This window comes from Scyliorhinus canicula, chromosome 16 (genome assembly GCF_902713615.1).
Source record: "Scyliorhinus canicula chromosome 16, sScyCan1.1, whole genome shotgun sequence".
NCBI lineage: Eukaryota > Metazoa > Chordata > Chondrichthyes > Carcharhiniformes > Scyliorhinidae > Scyliorhinus > Scyliorhinus canicula.
The window spans coordinates 81,023,568-81,036,721 of NC_052161.1; the positions used below are offsets into that span (position 1 = coordinate 81,023,568).

At 46.5% G+C, this 13,154-nt stretch overlaps 1 protein-coding gene across 6 annotated transcripts in view; it reads right to left on the reverse strand.

Annotated features, from left to right (window-relative positions):
* Positions 1–13,154, reverse strand: part of vps26a (VPS26, retromer complex component A) — a 102,910-nt gene that overhangs the window by 65,522 nt on the left and 24,234 nt on the right. The window lies entirely within an intron of this gene.

Genomic DNA, 13,154 nt, shown 5'->3' on the forward strand with positions numbered 1-13,154 from the left:
GTCTCCTTACTTGAGAAAGGACATACTGGCACTGGAGGGTGTGCAGAGGTGATTCACTAGGTTAATCCCAGAGCTGAAGGGGTTGGATTATGAGGAGAGGTTGAGTAGACTGGGACTGTACTCGTTGGAATTTAGAAGGATGAGGGGGGTATCTTATAGAAACATTTAAAATTATGAAGGGAATAGATAGGATAGATGCGGGCAGGTTGTTTCCACTGGCGGGTGAAAGCAGAACTAGGGGACATAGCCTCAAAATAAGGGGAAGTAGATTTAGGAATGAGTTTAAGAGGAACTTCTTCACCCAGAGGGTTGTGAATCTATGGAATTCCTTGCCCAGTGAAGCAGTTGAGGCTCCTTCATTAAATGTTTTTAAGGTAAAGATAGATAGTTTTTTGAAGAATAAAGGGATTAAGGGTTATGGTGTTCGGGCCGGAAAGTGGAGCTGAGTCCACAAAAGATCAGCCATGATCTCATTGAATGGCGGAGCAGGCTCGAGGGGCCAGATGGCCTATTCCTGCTCCTAGTTCTTATGTTATGTTCTTATGTCTGCGTGGGTTTCCTCCGGGTGATCCAGTTTCCTCCCACAATCCAAAGATGTGGTTAGGTGGATTGGCTTTGCTAAATTTCTTCTTTGTGTTCGAAAGGTTTACAAAGAACAAAGAAAATTACAGCACAGGAACAGGCCCTTCGACCCTCCCAGCCTGCGCCGAACAAGATCCTTTATCTAAACCTGTTGCCTATTTACCAAGGTCTACTTCTCTCTGTTCCCCAACCGTTCATATATCTTTGGTTTGGTGGGGGTCATGGAGTTACAGGGATAAGGTGGAGGCGTGGGCTTAAGTAGGGTGCTCTTTTCAAGGGTTGGTGCAGACTCGATGGGCCAAATGGCCTCCTTCTGCACTGTAAATTCTTTGAACATTGTCAATGGCATAATGCAAATCCCAAACCAAACAAGAATCTTAAAATTTGGTGGGTGAGCTGACTTCTTGAACTGCTGCAGCCAATGTGGATTACAGTTTTTCTGGAGGTTTGATACAACTGAATGACTTGTTAGGCCAGAGGACAGTTAAGAGTCAACCACACTGTCCTGGGTCTGCAGTCAGACTTCTTCCAGAAAAGGTGTTTTCAGGACATGATCACAAATGCTTTTGCAATCTGTGTGGCTGTTAAGCAGCCTGATCGGTAGCTTTGATAAAAACACGTGTGCAGCGGTGCAAAAATAGTTAAAGGGACTGAACACAACTAAATTTTAAAGAGAACATTGATTTATCATCACTAAAACTAGACATATTTATATAAAATGAATTCCCCAACTGCTACCTGTGACTTCAACTTGAGTCTCCTGTTAGCCCTTAATGTCTTAATTGGTTAATCAAACAAGCTGAAGAGCGAGTTATCTCCAAGTCCAACACTTGTGCTGTTGTTAAAAGAGGACTCCTGTTTTCAGGAATAATTTAGGGCAGTTTGCTACTTCAGGTGTTAATCTATTCAGTTTGCCCATTGTGGCCCAAGGACGGAATATGAAATGGAAGATCGCCTTCTCTCTATAGAACACAATGTAGCAGGAAATTCTTTACTCAGGATTCACAAAGTATATTGCCTATCAAGACAAGCCTATCAAAAGCACCTCCTTTTGCATGTCCTTAATCCGGAAAAATATAAGGTAATGCATTTTGGTCGAACATATACCATAAATGGCAAAACTCTTCGGAATATAGAAAGTCTGGGCAGCACGGTGGTGTAGTGGTTAGCACCGCTGCCTCACGGCGCCAAAGTCCCAGGTTCGATCCCGGCTCTGGGTCACTGTCCGTCTGGAGTTTACACGTTCTCCCCGTGTTTGCGTGGGTTTCGCCCCACAACCCAAAGATGCATAGGGTAGGTGGATTTGACACACTAAATTGCCCCTTAATTGGAAAAAATGAATTGGGTACTTCAAATTTTAAAAAAGAGTAATACAGAAAGTCAGAGATCTGGGCGTACAGGTCCACAGATCTTTGAAGGTGGCAACACAAGTGGACAAAGTAGTCAAGAAAGCATACGGAATGCTGGTCTTCATTAGATGGGGCATCGAGCATAAAAACTGGCAAGTTATGCTACAGTTGTATAGAACCTTAGTAATGCCGCACTTGGGATATTGCACACAATTCTGGTCGCCACACTACCAGAAGGATGTGGAGGCTTTGGAGAGGGTGCAAGAGGAGGTTTACCAGGATGCTGTCTGGTCAGGAGGGTGTTAGCTATGTGGAGAGGCTGAATAGACTCAGACTGTTTTCATCTATGGAATTCCTTGCCCAGTGAAGCAGTTGAGGCTCCTTCATTACATGTTTTTAAGGTAAAGATAGATAGTTTTTTGAAGAATAAAGGGTTATGGTGTTCGGGCCGGAAAGTGGAGCTGAGTCCACAAAAGATCAGCCATGATCTCATTGAATGGCGGAGCAGGCTCGAGGGGCCAGATGGCCTACTCCTGCTCCTAGTTCTTATGTTTTCATTAGAAAGACGGGGGTTTAGGGGTGACCTGATAGAGGTCGACAAGATTATGAGGGGCTTGGATAGAGTGGATGGGCAGGCACTCTCTCCCAGGGTGGAGGGGTCAGTCACCAGGGGGCATAGGTTTAAGGTTGTGGGGCAAAATTTAGAGATGTGCGAGCAGTTTTTTGGGTTTTTTTTTTTTACACAGAGGGTGGTGAGTGCCTGGAACCCGTTGCCAGGGTAGGTTGTGGAAGCAGATACATTTACGCCGTTCCAAAGGCACCTTAACAAACATATGGATAGGATGGATATAGAGGGATACAGCACTAGGAAGTGCTGAGGGTTTTGGCCAAGATTGGTATCACGACAAGTGCAGGCTTGGAAGGGCAGAACGCCCTGTTCCTGTGTTGTGTTGTTCTTTTCTCTTCTGTTATTTCAAGCCTACCTCAAATCTTTCAGAGAACATCTCTCAAATCAATTGATATCCACTATCCACCCCAACGGTGGTGTAAAATCCGATAAAAGGTATCGTCTGGATGAAAGATTTGTATAAATTTACTCTATTCCTAATTTCCAACCCGTGTGCCCTGTAATTTAAGTTTTGTACAAATGTGTTTCTGTGCAAATCTTGCACTAATGTCAACTTCTTTAATAATAAACACACCTGTTGGCTTTAGCTGACTAAAATTAAAAGGATGCACTTGGTTATATGGCAACTGAAATGTGCTATGATGCCTTTATCACCATAATAATGATTCGGCTCAGCAGCATTAACTGGATCACCCCAACTGGATCCCAGGTCCCCTTCACCCCAACTGGATCCCACATCCCCTTCACCCCAACTGGATCCCACGTCCCCTTCACCCCAACTGGATCCAATGTCCCCTTCACCCCAACTGGATCCCACGTCCCCTTCACCCCAACTGGATCCCACGTCCCCTTCACCCCAACTGGATCCCACGTGCCCTTCCTCCAACTGGATCCTACATGCTCTCTCCCCTCAACTGGAGCCCTCCCCACCCCCAACTGGATCCCACACCCACTTCCTCCAACTGGATCCCATGTGCCCCCTCCCCACCCCACCCATACCACCTCCAACTGGATCCCATGCCCCCTTCACCCCAACTGGATCCCACACCCCCTCCCCCCTCCAACTGGATCCCCCCAACTTGATCCCACACCCCTCCCCTCACTGGATCCCACACCCCTCCCCCCCACTGGATCCCACAGCCCCTCCCCCCCACTGGAACCCACAGCCCCTCCCCCCCAACTGGACCCCACGCCCCCGAACTAGATCCCACACCTGTTGTCAACAGCATCTGCTTCTTTTACAGCATAACCCAGAGATAAAATAATACCCATCTTAAGATCTGAACTGGATCCCACCTGACGTGGTATTTACATGACTCCGTTTGTCTAGAATATTTTCAACATGAGGCCAGATACAAACTATAAAGTTTTATTCATAGCAAGAGACTGAATCAAGTCCAATCAATATACTTGGTTTTTTTATTATAATACAAAGTTCAAGAATACACCACATTTCCCTATACGAGTCTCAAACAGAAATCCTCTTCTAACTGTCCTGTATTCTTCTCAAGCCTGGCTGAAATTGCCTCTTGCAGTTTCCTGAAAAAAAAAACTGACTGACTTTGCAGCTTTCGCTGGGACTCTGACTGCTCATGTCAACGAAAATCACTGTTCACATTTTTATGTGGCAGTTTAACAAATTGATTTACAATCCTTGGTACGCAACTTTGAAGGCTTACTTTGAGCATTTTAAGCACCAGTTATCCGAGTTCAGATTATGTGCACGGATACACTCTCCTGTACACCCTTTATATGCAACTTCCGGAGGGAGTTCCAGGATTTTGACCCAGTGAGTGAAGGAACGGAGATATATGATGGTGAGTGACTTGGAGGGGAATTTCTAGGTGGAAGTGTTCCCTTGTCTCTGCTGCTCTTTGATTTTGGCCCAGTGACAGTGAAGGAACAGTAATATATTTCCAAGTCACAATGGTGAGTGACGTGGAGGAGAACTTCTGGGTGGTGGTGTACACTTGTCTCTGTGCTCTTGTTCCTTTAGATGGTAGTGGGTTTGGAAGTTGCTGCTGAAGGAGCTTTGGTGAGTTCCTGCAGTACATCTTGTGGATGGTACACACGGCTGTTACTGTGCCTCGGTGGTAGAGGGAGTGGATGTTGAAAGTGGTGGATAGGGTACCAAACAAGCGGACTACTTTGTGCTGGATGATGTTGACCTTCCAGTGTTTCTGAAGTTACACTCATCCAGGCAAGTGGAGAGTATTCCACCACACTCCTAATTTGTGCCTTGTAGATGGGACAGGCATTGGGGAGTCAGGACGCAAATCACTCGCTACAGGATTCCCAGCTTTGACCTGCTCTTGAAGCCACAGTATTTAGATGAATTAGACATTCTGAATTTTCCCTCCGTGTACCTGAACAGGTGCCGGAGTGTGGCGACTCGGGGCTTTTCACAGTAACTTCATTGCAGTGTTAATGTAAGTCTACTTGTGACACTAATAAAGATTATTATTATATGGCTGGTCCAGTTCAGTTTCTGATTAATGGGAACTTTCAGGATGTTGATAGCGAGGGATTCAGCAAAAATAATTACCACTGACTTTTGTTATGATCCCAGCTGATGTTACAACTAGAAAAGTCAGATTCCAGAGTGGAACCCGGATTGATAGATGCTAACTTTTAATTTAAATTTAGTTACGTGGAAAGCAGCAGCTGAACAATGTCAGAGGAGCTAGCTAATGAACTTTCAACTGAAGAATAAAACATTTATTAAGGAAATTAACTAAAATAACACTACTCCTCACTCCACTATACCATAGATATATACAGATTAGTAAGGAAGTTACAAAATCTACCTTATAGTCTAATGTTCTCTGTAAATACACAGTTTACATAAACTAGAAGGAAACTGTGGTCAGCCACCCCATAGTACGAAACCCAAAACAACTTCTACGGATTTCTCAGCAAATCACCCAAGACTCCTGTCACACTGTGAGTCAAGTGGTCCGACGGTTTCCAAACTCTACTCTCCAAGATATCTTTACCAAGGATCCATTGCCAAAGTCTTGAATCTATCCATATAAATGTTTTAAAGTTCTTTCATGGGTTGCAGGCATCACTGGCTGGGCAAGCAGTTCCTAATTGCCCTCGAGGGTCATTTTAAGACTCAGCCACATTGCTGTGGGTCTGGAGTCATACGTAGGCCGACCAGGTAAGGATAGCAGATTTCCTTCTCTAAAGGATATTTGTAAACGAGGTGGGTTTTAATGACAATGGTTTCGTGGTCACCTTTCATTTCCAGATTTTTAATTTAATTCAAATTTCACCATCTGCCATGATGGGATTCATTCTGGGTCCCCAGAACATTACCCTAGGTCCCTATAATATTAGTCAAGTGACAATTCCACTATCCCATTGCCTCCCTTCCCTGCCGTGGAATGTCACACGTAATCAAGCATCGCCTTCTCGAACACCACTGCCTCACAGCTCATAGTCAGGAGTCAACAACCTTTGGTGGTCTCCTCAAATCTTCTGCCTTTTTGCTTGATGTCCTTTTCTTGTAACTCTAGTCTCTTGAATTTGGAGTTTTTTGTCCGTTCCAATACTATTCGCTGAACAGGACCCGTTTTCCAGATTCCCATACCTTGTTCCTTGACTTCACCATCTTCCTCAGGCTTCCTTCTTCCCCATTCCCTGGTTTATGGTACTTTTTGATTTTTTTTAGTTTGGGACTTGCTTTCTGTTCCCTTGCATTAATCTGCCTGTGTTGACAAAGCCCACCAATGACTCTACTTTTTCAGAAGACTAAGGAAATTTGGCATGTCAGCTATGATTCTCACCAACTTTTACAGATGCATCATAGAAAGCATCCTTTCTGGTTGTATCACAGCTTGGTATGGATCCTGCTCTGCCAAAGACCTCAGGAAATTACAAAAGGTTGTGAATGTAGCCCAATCCATCACGCAAACCAACTTCCCATCCACTGACGCTATCTACAATTCCCACTGCCTCGGAAAGGCAGCCAGCATATTTTAAGGACCCCACCCACCCCGGACATACTCTCTTCCACCTTCTTCCGTCAGAACAAAGATACAAAGGTTTGAGGTCACGTACCAACCATACCAACAACAGCTTCTTCCCTGCTGCCATCAGACTTTTGAATGGACCTACCTCATTAATTTCTCTACACCCTAGTTATGACTGTAACATTATATTCTGCAGTCTCTCCTTCCTTCCCTATGTACGGTATGCATTGTTTGTATAGCATGCAAGAAACAATACTTTTCACTATATACTAGTACATGTGACAATAATAAATCAAATCAAATGTCTGTGAAATTGTGCATCCAACTGCACTGACCGTCTCTCAACTGAACCAACAACTATTGCTATCTCTGTGGGGCCAGTTTTTATTTTATATCCTCTGCTTGTTTTAGTGTCATTAAAACTTCAGGAAGTGCAGGCATCTAAACAACCCCACAAGATTTACAGGCAACATATAAAACTTTTAAATAAAAATTTAAGCTATACTTTATGCCCAGCACACAAATACAACTTACTTCCAACAATGTCAAGGGAATATGGTTGGATTCTTTCTTGCTGGAGGTAGTTATTGAATGGCACATGTATAGCACAGTTGTTACTTGCACCCTCTTTCCCAGGGTGGAGGGGTCAGTCACTAGGGGACATAGGTTCAAGGTCCATGGGGCAAAGTTTAGAGGAGATGTGCAAGGCAGGTTTTTTTTATTTTTTATTTACACAGAACAAAGAACAATACAGCACAGGAACAGGCCCTTCAGCCCTCCAAGCCTGTACCGGTCATACCACCCTTGGCCAAAACCCTCAGCACTTCCTTGTGCCTTATCCCTCTATACCCATCCTAGCCATGTGTTTGTCAAGATGCCTTTTGAATGCCATTAATGCTTCCACAACTTCCCCTGGCAATGCATTCCAGGCACTCACCTCCCTCAGCGTAAAAAACCTGCCTCGCACTTCTCCTCTAAACTTTGCCCCAGAGGGTGGTGAGTGCCTGGAATGTGCTGCCAGGGGAGGTTGTGGAAGCAGATACATTAATGCCGACATTAACGCCATTCAAAAGACATCTCAACAAATACATGGATAGGATGGGTGCGGAGGGTAACGGCACTAGGAAATGTTGAGGGTTTTGGCCAAGGGTGGCACCATGACTGGTACAGGCTTGGAGGGAAGGGCCTAGAGCTGAGATGATGGACCTCCAACCACCACAATCCTCTTCCTTTGTGCCAGATCTGACTCCACACAGCTGAGTCCACCCCCCCCCCCCCCCCCCCCCCCCCAGTTTTCCCAGAGCTCCTTGATGTCACACTCAGGCAAATGTTGCCTTGATTTTAAGGACAAACTCTCTTATCTTACCTCTGGTGTTCATGCTTGGATAAAGGCTGTACTGGAGTCAGATGAGTAACTTTGCAGGAACCCAAACTGAGCAGGTTATTGATGTGTAAGTGCCACTTAATAGCATGGTCAACAACACTGTCACTTTCCTGATGATCAAGAGTATTCTGATTGGGTGGTAATTGGTCGGGTTGGATTTTCCCTGCTTTTTGTGGACACTGTTGTAGATGTACTGGAACAAGCTACGGGCCTGATAAGTTCTGCAGTACAAGTCTTCAGGACTATTGCTAGAATGTTGCCAGGGCTCAGAACCTTTGCAGTATCCAGTGCCTCCAACTTCTTAATGTCATGTGGAGTGGTATCTGTGATGTTGGGGACACCAGCAGAAGACCAAGATGGATCTACCAACCACTCGGCACTTCATCGGATGATGGCTGCAAATGTTTCAGCCTTGTCTCATGTGCTCACTAATGTGCTGGGTTTCTCGATCATTGAGGATGGGATATTTAATTGTCCACCACCATTCACAACTGAATAGCAGGACTGCAGAGCTTAGGTCTGATCTGTTGGTTATGGTTTAGGGGCTGGTTTAGCTCACAAGGCTAACTCGCTGGTTTATAAAGCAGACCAAGCAGGCCAGCAACACGGTTCGATTCCCGTACCAGCCTCCCCGGACAGGCGCCGGAATGTGGCGACTAGGGGCTTTTCACAGTAACTTCATTGAAGCCTACTCGTGACAATAAGCGATTTTCATTTCATTCATTCATTTCATGGACGGTGGTAGTGCCACACAACACAGGGTGTCCTCATTGTGAAGACTGGTCTTTGTCTCCACAAGGACCCTTACACCTGCCACTCAATCTAGCAGTTATTTCCTTTAGATACCCGGCCAGTTCAGTCACTGGTGGGGCTACCGAGCCACTTTTGGTGATGGACATCAAAGCCCCTCACGCAAAGTACATTTTACCCCACTGCCACTGCCTCAGTGCTTCTTCCAATTGGTGTTTAACATAGATAAGAACGAACCTGGAGGGGAGGGTGATGCAGTAGACGGTAATCCGTAGACGGTGATTTCCTTGCCCATATTTGACCTTATGTGTAAGGCTTCATGAAGTCTGTAGTCATTGTTAAGGACTCCCAGGGCAACCCCAATCCCAGCTGTATATCACGGTGCTACTGTCGCTGGTGTTCTGCCCTGACCCACCGGCAGAACAGACCCAGGGGTGGTGATGGTGGTTCCTGGGGCACTAAGATATGATTCAGTTCCGGTGGCGACCATGGAGTGAACGGTCGCACATTCAGCAGCTCTCACCCTTCGTGGTTTTTTTTAATGGTTTTTAAGCCGGATTTTTCAGGAAATTTTTCAACATAAGTTGATCGAAGGGAGGGGAAAAGGAGGTGACCCTCAATTTATGGAATCGTGTCCAAATAAGGGTCGAAAAAGGAGAAACCTAATGATGAGTAAAAGCAAGGCCATCGAGCACAATGATAACAAGACAAAGCGTGCCCACGCCAGCTCACTGTCGATGGAGCAATGGGTCAAGTACCTGGATGAGAAGTTCACCAGGCATCGTAAGGAGTATGCAGATGACATAACCCAGATGATAGCCTCGATTAAGGAGGTGGTTGACCGGGGGGACGAGAAAATTACGACGCAGGGACAGGAGATTCAAAAGTTGCAGGAGCAGTCGTGTGAACGAGAGGCGGAGTCCATAGCAATGGCTTTGGAAATTAGCATACTACATGACAGCCAGAAACGACTGCTGGATAAGGGAGACTTGGAGAACCGGTCTCGCAGCAAAATATCCAAATCGTCGGGCTGCCAGAGGGAAAGGAGGGATCAGATGCAGGTACCTATTTGGGGAAGATGTTGCAGGAGATGGTCGAGACCGATGTGTTGACAAGCCACTGGAGGTGGACCGTGTACATAGGGTGCTCATACGTAAGCCCTAGGGTTGTGAGCCCCTGAGGGCCACGGTGGTGAGGCTACATAGATTCCTCGACAAAGAGCGTATCATGAAGTGGGCGAGGCAGACAAAACGGTATATGTGGGAAGAATCAGAGATCCGGGTGTACCAAGATTGGGCACCAGAACTCGCAAAGAGGAGAGCAAATTTCAACAAAAAGTTAAGGCAGCGCTGTTTGCGAAAGACATAACATTTGGACTGCTACACCCGGCTCGTCTTTGGGTGACCTACGAAAACCGGGAGCTGTACTTTAACTCTCCGGAAGAGGTAGCTACTTTTATGAAAGCCAATAATCTGGCTTAAGCACTTTTAAATTTAAATTGTGGTGGACTGAGCTTGGGGGAAGGGTTAAAGTGGGGGGAGGGGGGGAAAAGAGAGAAAAATAGTTGTGTTTTGTTTTGTCTTGTTTAAAGATCCCAGACCTCGAGACTCGCACCGGCTAATTATGGGTGGTGACTTTAATACAGCACTGGACCCGAGATTGCACCGGTCGAGTGCTAGGTCGGGGAAACTATCAGCAATGGGAAAGGAACTGCGGGGGTTCATGGACGCATGGGAGAGGTAGATCAGCGGAGATTTGAGAGATCAAGTAGCAGGGAATATTCATTCTACTCCCATGTACATAAGGCGTATTTCAGGATAGATTTCTTCGTGCTGGATAAAACACTGTTAGCAGGGGTTGAGGACACTGAGTACTCAGCAATTGTGGTCTCAGATCATGCACCACACTGGACAGACCTGTGGGCAGACAGGGGAATGTCCCAGCACCCACAGTGGAGACAGGATACAGGGCTGTTAGCGGATGAGGAGATCTGTGAGCAATGATGTAGTTGGAAGGAGTTTTAGGTATCTGGGGATTCAAGTGGCCAAGGATTGGTGGCAGCATCACAAGTTAAATTTGGGCAAAGCAGTGGATCAAATGAGAAGGGATTTCTGTAGATGGGAAATGCTCCCACTGACGCTGTCAGGGAGGGTTCAGACAGTGAAGATGACGGTCCTTCCGAGACTGCTTTTCATTTTTCAATGTCTCCCGATTTTTGTCCCAAAGGCTTTTATCAGAAGTATGAATGCGGCGATAATGAGGTTTATATGGGCGGTAAAACCCCCGAGAGTAAGGAGGGTACTCCTGGAACGGACCTACGGAGAAGGGGGCTTGGTTCTCCCGAGCTTCATTAACTATTACTGGGCTGCCAACATATCGATGGTTAGGAAGTGGGTAGTGGGGGAGGGGTCGGTCTGGGAACAGATGGAGGCAGCATCCTGCAAGGGTATGAGTTTGGAGGCTGCACTGACAGCGCCCTTGCCGTTCTCGCCGGCTCGGTCGTCTACCAGTCCGGTGGTTGTGGCAGCCCTAAGGGTGTGGGGGCAATGGAGGCAGCATATGAGACTGGAGTGTGGTCACCGATCTGTGACAATCACCAGTTTGTCCCAGGGGGGCTGGATGGGGGCTTTAAGGTACGGCAGCGGGCAGGGATGGAGAGGTTTGGGGATCTATTCATCCAGGAGGGCTTTCCGACCTTGGAGACATTAGAAGAGGAGTTTGATTTGCCGGGTGGGAACGGGTTTCGCTACCTTCGAGTGCGGGACTTTGTACGGAGGCAGGTCCCAAGCTTTCCTCGCCTCCCCCCGAGGGAACTACAGGATAAAGTGCTGTCAAAAACAGGGGTTGAGGGCAGCACGGTGGCCTAGTGGTTAGCACAGCTGCCTCACGGCGCTGACGTCCCAGGTTCGATCCCGGCTCTGGATCACTGTCCGTGTGGAGTTTGCACATTCTCCCCGTGTCTGCGTGGGTTTCACCCCCACAACCCAAAAATGTGCAGGATAGGTAGATTGGCCACACTAAATTGCCCCGTAATTGGAAAAAATAATTGGGTAATCTAAATTTTTTTTTAAAAACGGGTTGGAGGTGGGAAGGTTTCAGAGATATACAGGGAATTGTTAGAGTGGGAAGGGGCCCCTATCAGAGAGGTGAAGAGGAAGTGGGAAGAGGAGCTAGGAGGGGAGCTGGAAACTTAACTGTGGGAAAAAGCCTTGAAAAGGGTAAATGCATCCTCGTCCTGTGCGAGACTTAGCTTCGATTCAGTTCAAGGTAGTCCACAGGGCCTACATAACGGTAGCCTGGATGAGTAGGTTCTTCAAGAAGGTGGAGGACAGATGTGGACGGTGTGGGGGCACCCCGGCCAACCATGTTCATATGTTTTGGGCATGTCCAAAACTGAGGGAATTCTGGCAGGGATTTGCAGATGTTATGTCAGAAGTCCTTAAAGGTAGGGTACCTCAGAGTCCAGAATTGGCAATATTTGGGGTGTTGGAGGATCCGAGGGCAAAGGGGGGGGGGGGGGGGAGGCTGATATCCTGACCTTCTCCTCCCTGGCGGCCCAGAGATGGATCTTGCTGAGATGGAGGGACTCGGAGCCCCCGGAAACAGGAGTGTTGGTCAGCGATATGGGAGGGTTTCTCAGTCTTGAGAAAATCAAGTTTGCTCTGAGAGGATCAATACAGGGATTCGCCCGAAGTTGGCAGCCATTCATCGATTTCTTTAACAAAAATTGAATGTCAGCAGTAAGGGGGGGGAAAAAGGGAAAAAGGGGGAGGGATATAGGAGGCATGGTAATATTAAATAAGGACAGGAAACTCCGTATACGGGTAATTGGGGACAGGGCGGGAGAAGTGTTTTATTATTTGTGTTATTTAGGGGGAAATTTTGCGTGTCGACCCGCGCGGTTGTTTTAGAAATGTCAACATATTAAATTGTGAAAATTACAAATGCTTCAATAAAATATTTTCTAAAAAAAAAAAAGATATGATTCCATGAATATAGAACATAGAACAGCACAGCACAGAACAGGCCTTCATCACTCGATGTTGTGCCGAGCTTTGTCCGAAACCAAGATCAAACTATCCCACTCCCTGTCATTCTGGTGTGCTCCATGTGCCTATCCAGTAACCACTTGAAAGTTCCTAAAGTGTCCGACTCCACTATCACAGCAGGCAGTCCATTCCACACCCTAACCACTCTCTGAGTAAAGAACCTACCTTGGACATCCCTCCTATGTCTCCCATCCTGAATCTTATGGTTATGCCCCCTTGTAACAGCTACATCCACCTGAGGAAATAGTCTCTGAACGTCCACTATATCTATCCCCCTCATCATCTTATAAACCTCTATTAAGTTGCCACTCATCCTCCTCCACTCCAAAGAGAAAAGCCCTAGCTCCCTCAACCTTTCCTCATAAGACCTATCCTCCAAACCAGGTAGCATCCTGGTAAATCTCCTTTGCATCCTTTCCAATGCATCCACATCCT